Consider the following 10,628-nt stretch of genomic DNA (forward strand, 5'->3'; position numbering starts at 1 on the left):
ACTCATTTGCAAAACTACACAGATATGGCCTATATTGAATTGCTTGCCTTCCCAAAGGGAATGGGTGGGGAGGGAGGGATGAAGAGAAGTTGGAACTCAAAAGTTTTAGGAACAACTGTCGAGTACTGTTCTTGCTACTAGGAAATAAGAAATACAGGTAATGGGGTATGGAAGGTTATCTGGCCCTACAGGACAAAAGAGAAGATAGGGACAAGGGAAGGGAGGGATGATGGAAGAGAGAGCAGATTGGTGGTAGGGGCAATTAGAACACTTGGTGTTTTGGGGTGGGGGGAGGGGACAAATGGGGAGAAAATTTGTAACCCAAAATTTTGTGAAAATGAATGTTAAAAGTTAAATAAATTAATTTAAAAAAATAAAAGTAATAAAAAAATAAATTTGAGTGACTTAGACATCTGAGTTGGTATTGTTCTAAAATGTATGTTAACTTCTCAATCTTTTTATCAGGCAGTCAGAATTAAAGTTCTGGCTCCATGTATGCCTGTATTTAGCTAACTTTAAATGAATAAATAATACACACATATTATCTACCTTGTTTTCCTCTTTCATCAAACTTTCAGGTCCAAAAAAGGGAGCACATATGATAGTGATGTGGTCCACCGTGGAGATTAGAGGTGTGGTAACATAGGAGAAGGCAATCAACTCCAAGACCCTCCTTCTAAAAAGCACTATACCTGCAACTGGCAGAGTAGGAGTTTCCAGGAACAGGCTGATGCCAACAAGTTAAGAGGGAAGCCCTGACTTTAACCCTGATTGAGACAATGACTGATTTTGGATTTTTTTTAAAGTTGTGTTACAAGAAAAGTAACTGACAAAATAAGACTTGTGGGAAAGAGAGGGGGCCAGTTCAATGACACATAATAGTACAGAAAAGAAAGAGTTGCTCATTTTTCTTGTTTCGCTTTTTTCTTTTTTTTACTTCAAATGAAAAAATTTGACAGGAGAAATGAAACAGCAAAAATGACTAATTGCAGATTGAGACGCCAAGTGTGCAAAGAGCTATTAATAGGGCACCAGGCTGCTCTTGATGATGGAGAGAGGGAAACAAGGGGATATAGATAAGAGAGTGATTCACCAGAGTCAAACCAGGGATAGCAACAAGGGGAAGGTGACCTCTGTGGTCTCCCAAAGGAAAGACCCTCCAGGGAGTGGTTGAGGAGGAACTGAGGAAGATTGAAAAAAGAAGAAAAGAAGGAGGTCTCACTTTGGAGGTGGAGGGGAATCCACTGATGAATGATCCTGTGGGAGGAGAGGAGGACCTTACTCTGGATGAAGTCAGGGGTATTTGGTGTCTGAAAAATCTACTTGTCCTGGGAAAGGGGAAGTTAGAAACTTTGGGGACAACTGGCACCTGGAGGAGGGGGAGAGCATGGACCCAGGGAGATCACCAGGTAAATACAGAAAAAAAGAGGCCAACAAGAGAAGATGTGGATCATTGATGGGAGAAGTGCCCCATAACAGAGCAGGATCCTCTCTGGTAGCTGCAATGACTGGCACTGTTGTGAGAGTAAGACACAATGGAAAAGGGAAATCCATGAGCTGAGCCCTACAATGCAAGAGCAGAAAATGACCAGAAGACAGAGCCTAGAACCAGTGCCTTGGAAGGTGTGATCATATGAAGCATACAGAGAAAAGAGAGACCTAGAGAGGTGATTATATGGGTCATGAATGAGAGCATGAAGATCTAGGGGAGACAGAAAAATGAGATGGATAATAAAGAAAGTGAAAGAAATTCTTTTCTGAAAAGCAACAGAAAGAAGAATTTTAAAAAACCACCCTAATGTACAGGACTAACCGAAGGAAAGGTGAAAATGTGGGGGGATCTACCTCAGTGAGAGAAATAAGAGGTGGGATACATAGATAATCACATAAAAGCAAGAGAGAGGAGCTAATAAAATTCTTAAGGGAAAGGTGAAACAATAAGAGGGAACTGGGGTGAGGGAGAAAGAGCCCAGCATAATGGGTCAGACATCTTAAAAAAAGCTTAAAGTATCTGAAAGAATATAGTACTATTTTTATAGCAGAAGAGGTGGAAAACCATAATTTTTAAAATCCCAGTTTTAATGGTAGATGAAGGAAAATATAAACCTACTTTTTAAAATTAATTTATTTTTAGTTTTCTACAATCACTTCTACAAGTTTTAAATTTTTTCCCCTTCCCTCCTACCTCCCTCCCCAAGATAGTGTGCAGTGTTATATGGGTTCTACACACACATTCTTATTAAATACATTTTCACGTTGGTCATGTTGCACAGAAGAATTAAAATGAATGGGAGAAGCCATGAGAAAAATCAAAACAAAACACAAGAGAAAATATTCTGCTTCATTGTTCATTCCAATTCCATAGTTCTTTCTCTGCATGTGGAAGGCACTTTGCCTCAGGAGTCCACTGGGAATGTTTTAGGTCCTTGCATTGCTGTGAAGGGCTAAGTCTACCAGAAAAATTTCACTGGAAAAATTCCTCACACACCGTGACTGTTACTGTGTACAGTGTTCTTCTGGTTCTACTTCTTTTATTCAGAAGGAAAAAAAGAAAAATCGCATAAGAAAATAAAGTCCTATAATCTGTTGCTTACAAAGAACAGCAAAAAGGAAAGTTAAAGGAGGCACTTCAAGAAGTCTTTCTGTTATTGATAGGGCTGGGGGAGAGGTAAAGATCAGAACAACACTTTTCAGAAAGATCGGAGATTATAGAGCCTTGGAGATTTCAAGGGAGGTCCAGTCAATTACAGTTATTGGTGGGGGTTTCTTAGGTAGTGAACTGGCTTGTGCCCTCAGCAGAAAATCTCAAACTTTGGGCACAGAAGTCATTCAGCTCTTCCCTGAGAAAGGAAGCATGGGGAAGATCCTCCCAGAGTAGCACAGCAACTGGACCACAGAAAAAGTAAGAAAAGAGGGAGTTAAAGTAATGCCCAATGCAGTTGTGCAGTCAGTTGGTGTCAAAAGTGGCAAGTTACCAAGTTACTCATCAAACTCAAAGATGGAAGGAAGGTAGAAACTGATCACATTGTTGTAGCTGTAGGCTTGGAGCATAATGTTGAATTGGCCAAGACTGGGAGCCTGAAAGTAGATTCTTATTTTGGGGGCTTCCAGGTAAACACAGAGCTCCAGGTACGCTCTAACATCTGGGTGGCAGGAGATGCTGCATGTTTCTATGACATCAAGTTGGGGCGCTGATGGGTAGAGCATCATGACCATACTGTTGTGAGTGGAAGATTAACTGGAGAAAATATGACGGAAGTGGCCAAACCATACTGGCATCAGTCAATGTTCTGGAGTTGTTTATGAAGCTATTGGTCTTGTGGATGGTAGTTTACCCACAGTTGGGGTTTTTGCCAAGGCTACTGCAAAAGACACCCCCAAATCAGCAACTGAACAATCAAGGACTGGTATCTGTTCAGAAAGTGAGACAGAGTCAGAGGCCTCTGACATTGAGATTCCTGCCAATGATGCCAAGACCCCACAGAGCTCCATAAAGGGGGAGGATTTCAGCAAAGGTGTCATCTTCTATCTCAGGGATAAAGTTGTGGTGGGGATGTTGTTATGGAACGTCTTTAACTGGATGGCAATAGCAAGGAAGATCATTAAAGATGGAGAAGAGCATGAAGATCTTAATGAAGTAGCCAAGCTCTTCAGCCTCCACAATGAATGAACTCACTGCAGTAAATGAAACAAGTGAAACTTGGGAATGGGGAGCAATGGACAATATTTGCAAGAGAAGAATTTTACATCCAGCTCACCACCCCCATGTCATTTTTGTCCATATGAATGTACCCCAAACCCATTGTGAATGATTTGTCATCCAGAAAAACTCTGTGAAGTATCTTAATCATAAAATAAAGTTTATCTCTTCTCAAAAAAAAAAAAAGTAAAATTAAAAAACAAAGACATACACAAAATAAAACTGAGAGGATTAGGGGGAAAATGCTCTGCATCAAGTGAATGAAAAAAAAAGCCAGGAGCTGCCATCATGCCATAGAACCATTTAATTTTTTAAAATAATATTTTATTTTCCCCTCAGTTATATGGAAAGACAATTTCAAACATTCATTTCAAAAAAACTTGAGTTCCAAATTTTTTCTTTCCCTCCCTGACTTTCCCATTTCCTGTTACAGTAAGCAATTGGATATACATTATATACATTCATGGAAAACATATTACCACATTAGTCATGTTGTGAAAGAAGACACATACTGAGACTTCATTACTTAGTTCTCTGGAGGTAGATCGCATTTTTTGTCATGAGTCCTTTGAAATTGCCTTGGATCACTGGATTGTTGAGAATAGCTAAGTCATCCACAAATCATTATTCATTCATTATAGTTGTACTGTGTACAATGCTCTCCTGGTTCTTCTCACTTCACTTCGCATCAGTTCATGGAAGTTTTTCCAGATTTTCCTGAAATTTTCTTACTCATTATTTCTCATAGGACTATGAATATTCCTTTATAATCATATACTACAACTTGTTCAGCCATTCCCCATTTGTTGTTGGACATTCCCTTGATTTCCAATTTTGCCACCATAAAAAGAGTTGCTATAAATATTTTTGTAGAAATTGGTCCTTTCCTGCGCCCCCCCTTTTTTCCCATTTCTTTATAATATAGACATAGTAATAGTATCCTTGAATCAAAGGGATTACAGTTTGGACATAGTTACAAAATTGTTCTCCAGAACAGTTGGATCAGTTTACAAACTCCACCAATAGTACATCCATGTCCCAATTTTCCCACATTTCCTCCAACACTTGTGTCCCTTTTCTGTCATGTTAGTCAATCTGATAGGTGGGAGGTGGTATCTTAGAGTTATTTTCATAGGCATTTCTTTAATCGATAGTTTAGAGCATTTTTTCACATGACTATAAATAGTTTTGATTTCTTCATCTGAAAATTGCCCATTCATGTCCTTTGACCATTGATCAATTGAGGGGTGACTTATATCCTTATAAATTTGATCCAGTTCTCTACATATTGGAGAAATGAGACTTTTATTAGAGACACTTGCAATAACAAATTTTTTTTCCCAGTGTTCTACTTTCCTTCTAATCTTGGTTGCATTGGTTTTGTTTGTGCAAAACCTTTTAAATTGTCCATTTTACATCTAGTGATGCTATCTGTCTCTTGTTTATTCATAAATTCTTTCCTTCTACACAGATCTCACAGATCAACTATTGCTTGCTCTCCTAATTTGCTTGTAGTATGACCCTTTATGTTTCAATCACATACCCATTTTGAGCTTATCTGGGTATATGATGTGAGAAGTATAAAACCGTTTGAGGAATCAATTTGGCAAATAAAGTGACTAAAATGTCCATACTCTGAAATAAAGACTCTATTACTGGTCTTGTAACCTAAGAAAGCTATCAATAAGAAAAAGTCCCAATATATTCCAAAGTATTTATACCAGTACTTTTAGTGATAACTGAGAATTAGAAACCAAATAGATACCCAGCAACTGTGGAATGGCTAGATGAATTGTGGTGCCATGAATGGAATGAAATAATAGTCTCCTGTAAGAAATGATGCATGTGATAAATACAGACATGTATCCAAAGAATCATACAAGCAGAGTGAAGGATGAAGAACCAAGGAAACAATGGACGCAGCATCTACACCAGTGTAAATGTAGAGAATGACCCATCAAAAACATAAGTAAATAAAACATTGCTTTATAATTATTCCTTCATGATTTCCTTATATTTCTTCTGGATCTTTTATATCAATTATTTTATTGAGTTCTGGTCTTTTCATTACAAATACCTGAAAGTCTTTCAGTTCATCAAATATCCATTTTTTTCATTCAGGATTATACTCAGTTTTGCTAGGTAAGTTATTCTTGGATGCAATCCCAGTTCCTTTGATCTTTGAAATAGGAAAAGTTGCTATGTCTTGTGAAATCCTGATTCCACAGTATTTAAATTGTTTTTTCTTGTTGTTTACAATATTTTCTTATAAGACAATGATTAAAATTAAACTGCTTACATGTATAAAATGTTATTAATATTGCTTACCATTTGTAGCAATAGTATTCTTTAAACTGTTATCCATTACTAAGGTAGTTGGAAAGAAAAATTGAAGCTGGTTTGTGCATGATGCAGTGATTCTAGAAAACAAAATTGCATAGGAAAAAGGTTAAAAGGAGAAATTAGCTCATGAAAATGTGGGGCAAAAGGAAGAACTAATACAGAGAATGCCATTTGGCATGGAAGGCTGGAATCTTACTCTCATCTGGTTTGAAAAGGAGAGAACACACACATTCAAAGTCTTTTGAACATCTAGAGAGATGAAAGATCTGGGGGATGGGGTGGGTAAGGACTTTTTAGAGGGTATATAGGTTAAGATTAGGAGGGGGTGAACAGATAAAGGAGGGACTTTTAGAAGAGTGGGTAAAATAAATAAGAAGAGGGTAGAGGGGGAAGATAAGGTACTGGGGGATAGGTTGGAAAGAGAGGCTGAGAAGGAAAATAGTTGATATAAATAAGATAAAGTGAAATTCACAAATAATAATTACAACTTTGAATGAGAGAATTTATAAGAAAATTAGAACATGAAACACATTACTTATCAGATTTATGAATAGGTGAACAATTTGTGAATAAACAAGAGACAGAGAGCAAAATTAGGTGTAAAATGGTTAATTTCAATTACATTTTGTTAAAAAAGGTTTTGTACAAATAAAACAAAGATTGTCAAGATTAGAAGAAAAGCAAAACATTATAGCAAAATTTTATAGAGTTTATTAGATAAAGGTCTCATCTCTAAAATATATAAAAAACTTTATCAAATTTATATGAATGAGTCATTCCCCAATTGATAAATGGTCGAAGGATATGAACAGCTAATTTTACAATAAAGAAATCAAAACAATTTATACTCATGTAAAAATGCTCTAAATCTTTATTAATAAGAGAAATGCAGATTAAAGCATCCTTCATTTATCATTTTATGCTTCCAGATTGGCAAAAATAATAAAAGGGTAAAATGACAAATATTGGACAGGATGTAAAAAAATTGAGACTTTAATTCATTATTGGTGGAATCCTAAAATAATTCAATCATTTTGGAGAGCAATCTGAAATTATGCCCAAAGAGTTATTAAACTTTACTATACCTTTGACCCAGCAATACAACTACATGGTCTATTTCCCAAAATGATTGTGTGTTCATCCTTTGTTGCCAAAGAAGACCTTGCCATCAGAGAAATAATGACATGACTTACACTTGACTTTGTTTTGAGTGAGGGAGGGCTGTGAAGGTCACCAGCCTCACTCCTCCTCCAGAGCCATCTGAATCCAGTGACCAGATATTCATCAGGATGACTGAAGATGACCCAGGATGAGACAATTGGGGTTAAGGGATTTGCCCAAGGTCACACAGCTGGTGAGTGTCAAATGTCTGAGGTGAGATTTGAACTCAGATCCTCCTGACTCCTCCTCTATCTACTGCACCACCTAGCTGCCCTCCAAGATGATTAGGGAAAAAAGAAAAGAACCTATTTGTTCTACAATGTTTATATAGCAGCTTTCTTTGTGGTTGCAATGGATGGGAAATTGCAGGGATGCCCATCAATTGCGGAGTGACTGAATAAGTTATTGTATATGATTGTGATGGTATACTACTGGGCTGTAAGAAGTGATGGGCCCTATGATTTAGAAAAATATGGAAAGACTTGCACAAAATAATGAAGGGCAAAATGAGCAGGATCAAGAGAACATTGTATACAATAACAACAATATTGATTGTAAGAATGATTTGGAGCAAGAAAGATATTTTGTTTATCATAAATAGCCAAATTAATTATAAAGGACATGAAGAAAGATGTTATCTGCATCCAGAGAAAGAACTGATCGATTGAAGTATGTATAGAATAATTTTACACACACATACCCATTTGTATATATGTAACATATACATACCCATATGTATGTGTGTATGTATACCCATTTGTATCTAATGGTAGCCGTCTTGCGGTAAGGAATGGAGGGGGAACCAGTTAGTGTGGAAGGAAGGGAGAGAAGAAAAAAAAGAAAAAAAAGAAAAAAATTTACTTCATAATTTTGTTTTATATTCTAATGGAATAGTAAATTGTACGCAGCAGATTTGAAGTTTCATGTGCAATCATCTTTTTATTGTACTATGGCATAGAAATTCTTAATTCTATAAATTAAAAAAATTGAAGTAAATTAAACAAAATTATGAAGATTCTAGAGGGATTGAAATAAAGAGATATGAAAAGACATTTCCAACCCACCATAGATGTTACACATTGTACTTGTTGGACATTGTCAATGTATTGATCAGTTGTGATGACTTTTCCCCCCTCTCTAAAAATAATGATACATATGGAATTGATGGGGTGGCAGGACCTGAACCCCTAAAGGGAAACGACCATGTGTTTGAAAGCATCCCAGCCCCTGAATTTTCCCATATATTTCAGTAGCCCAGATCACTAGTGTCTCAGGCCAAGGTAACTGGCCCAGCCCAGCCCACCTAGATCACTTTATTATTGACAGTCCTTTCACTGTGGTACCTGGCCCACACCAGACTCCTTCCCAGTCCTTGATTCCATACAGATCTTTTCACTGTCATTTTTGTACATAAGCATCATTCTCACTTCCAGTAAGTTCCAGATTCCCTAAAAATCTTGCCAGTAGATGTTACAATAAATCTAGTTTTTTGACTGGAAGAAGGTGTGAGTGTGTGAATTCATGCCAGTCAGATGCCACCCTGTACCCTGACATTTCAGGATTCCCAGCAACCCCAAACTGCATCAGAATGAGTCTTGGGAAGATGGAAGGGGAGGAATGTGTGGGATGTTATGGTGATATAAGAAAGAAAACATCAATAAAAAAGATTTTTAGCACTTTAGTAGAGAAAAAGATTACATTCAAGAATTTTGTTAAACAAGATATCTTTCATGCATATGGTAAAAACTATTCAAGCACCCTTGAAAGCTAAAAAAAACTAGATAGCTCCTCCTTGACTGTCCCCCCTCTCTAGGTTTAGTGCCATTGCTTTCTCCTCTCTCTCCTGTCTGACTGCTCTTTCTCAGGCTCCTTGCTGATTCAGGTATTGATAGGGTTATGGGTTCTGGACCCACAGAGGAAAGACTATGTCACTGGAAGCAAGCCAGTCCCTGAACTTTCCCTTACATTTTAAGTTGCCTAGATCACCAGCATCTCATCTAGGACATATGGGCCACCCCAGTCCACCTTAATTACTTAGTTTACTTGGTACTCCTTAATCCCATCAAGATCTTTTCACTGACTCTCTTTCCCTTTTTTGTATATGAGTATCAGTCCCATGCTCATCAAACTGCAGATTCCCTCAGAATCTAACCAGCTCTATTGCCATTAAAATAAACTTCACTACTTTGCCTGAAATAAAGCTTGAGTGCTCAGATTCTTTCCAGGCAGACTCATCCTTTACTCTCACATTTTGTGTTTCCAGCACCCCAAATGACATCAGTCTCACCCATTAATTGTCAGTACCCCTCAAGACTTTTTCCTGAATATTCTTTTCTTCTCCTCCTATGCTACCTGAAAAGTTCTTAGCCAGGCTAAGCTTAGCTGTGACCAGAGTCTCCCATTGCATCCTGGGCCATCATCCAGTCATCCTGATGAATATCTGGTCACTGGATCCAGATGACTCTGGAGTAGAAGGAGAGGTTGGTGACCTTGCACAGCCCTCCCTCACTCAAATGAAAGTCAATCACAAGTATGTCATCATTTCCCTGATGTCATGCTCCTCTTTGAAAACAAAGGACAGACCCAACACAATGCTCTCCTTTAGTGATCTTGACTCCCATGCATTCATTTATTGTTTATTGATGCAAATGATTCCCAGCCCTGCTCTCTCTACTGAGCTCCAGTTCTGAATTACCAGGTGCCTTTTAGACATCTTCAGCTGGATGTCCCATTGGCATCTTAAACTCAGCATGTCCAAAAAGATTCATTGTCTTCACACACCACTCCCCAGACCTCCCCTTTTACCAACTTTCCTGCTACTGATGATAAAGCTATCTTGCTCCCACCCAGGTTTGTACCAGAGCTGTCAGCCTTAGCTCCCCCACTAGCCCTCACTCCACACATCCAAAGCGTTGTCAAATCTCCTCTCACCCTTATAACCCTCCTAACATGTATCAAGTTCCTTCCATTCACACAGGAACCTCCATGTTACAGGCCCTTATAGTCTCTTACTGTGACTATTTCAGTAACTTTCTCATGGCTTTCTCTAGTTAAAGTCTCTCCCCCAACCATCCTCTCCTCAGTTGCCAAAGTGATTTTCCTAAAGTATAGGTCCGACCATCTTTACTCATTCAACTCTAGGAGCTCCACATGACTTCAAGGGTCAAATAAAAACCCCTGTTAGGCCTTTAGAGATCTTCCCCACCAGGCCTCTTCCTGTTTCCAATCTTACACTTGGCTCTCCCGATGAAGTGTATGGTCCAGCTCTCCTGGCCTTGTGGCTATTGCTCACACCTGGTGCTCCATCTTCTGAGCTGAGACTCTGAGGGAGTTAAAGGGAAGAAACTTCTGCCATTTCAAAATGACATCTTTACTCCAGCTGAAAGAACTTTTGAGGGCTTGTAAAGTTTAGGAAATCTGAAGA

The 10,628-nt window shown here is 38.2% G+C and overlaps 1 protein-coding gene and 1 pseudogene across 1 annotated transcript in view; one reads left to right on the forward strand and one right to left on the reverse strand.

The window, feature by feature from the left end:
- Window positions 1-6,639, reverse strand: part of LOC140505206 (butyrophilin-like protein 2) — a 73,583-nt gene extending 66,944 nt beyond the window's left edge. Inside the window, exon 1 of the mRNA XM_072610964.1 lies at window positions 6,029-6,639. The gene's annotated coding sequence lies outside the window, so the exon portion shown is untranslated. The remainder of the gene's footprint in view (window positions 1-6,028) is intronic.
- Window positions 401-6,035, forward strand: LOC140505207 (apoptosis-inducing factor 1, mitochondrial pseudogene; annotated as a pseudogene).
- Window positions 6,640-10,628: the final 3,989 nt, after the last annotated feature.

Source organism: Notamacropus eugenii, chromosome 5 (genome assembly GCF_028372415.1).
Source record: "Notamacropus eugenii isolate mMacEug1 chromosome 5, mMacEug1.pri_v2, whole genome shotgun sequence".
Taxonomy (NCBI): Eukaryota; Metazoa; Chordata; class Mammalia; order Diprotodontia; family Macropodidae; genus Notamacropus; species Notamacropus eugenii.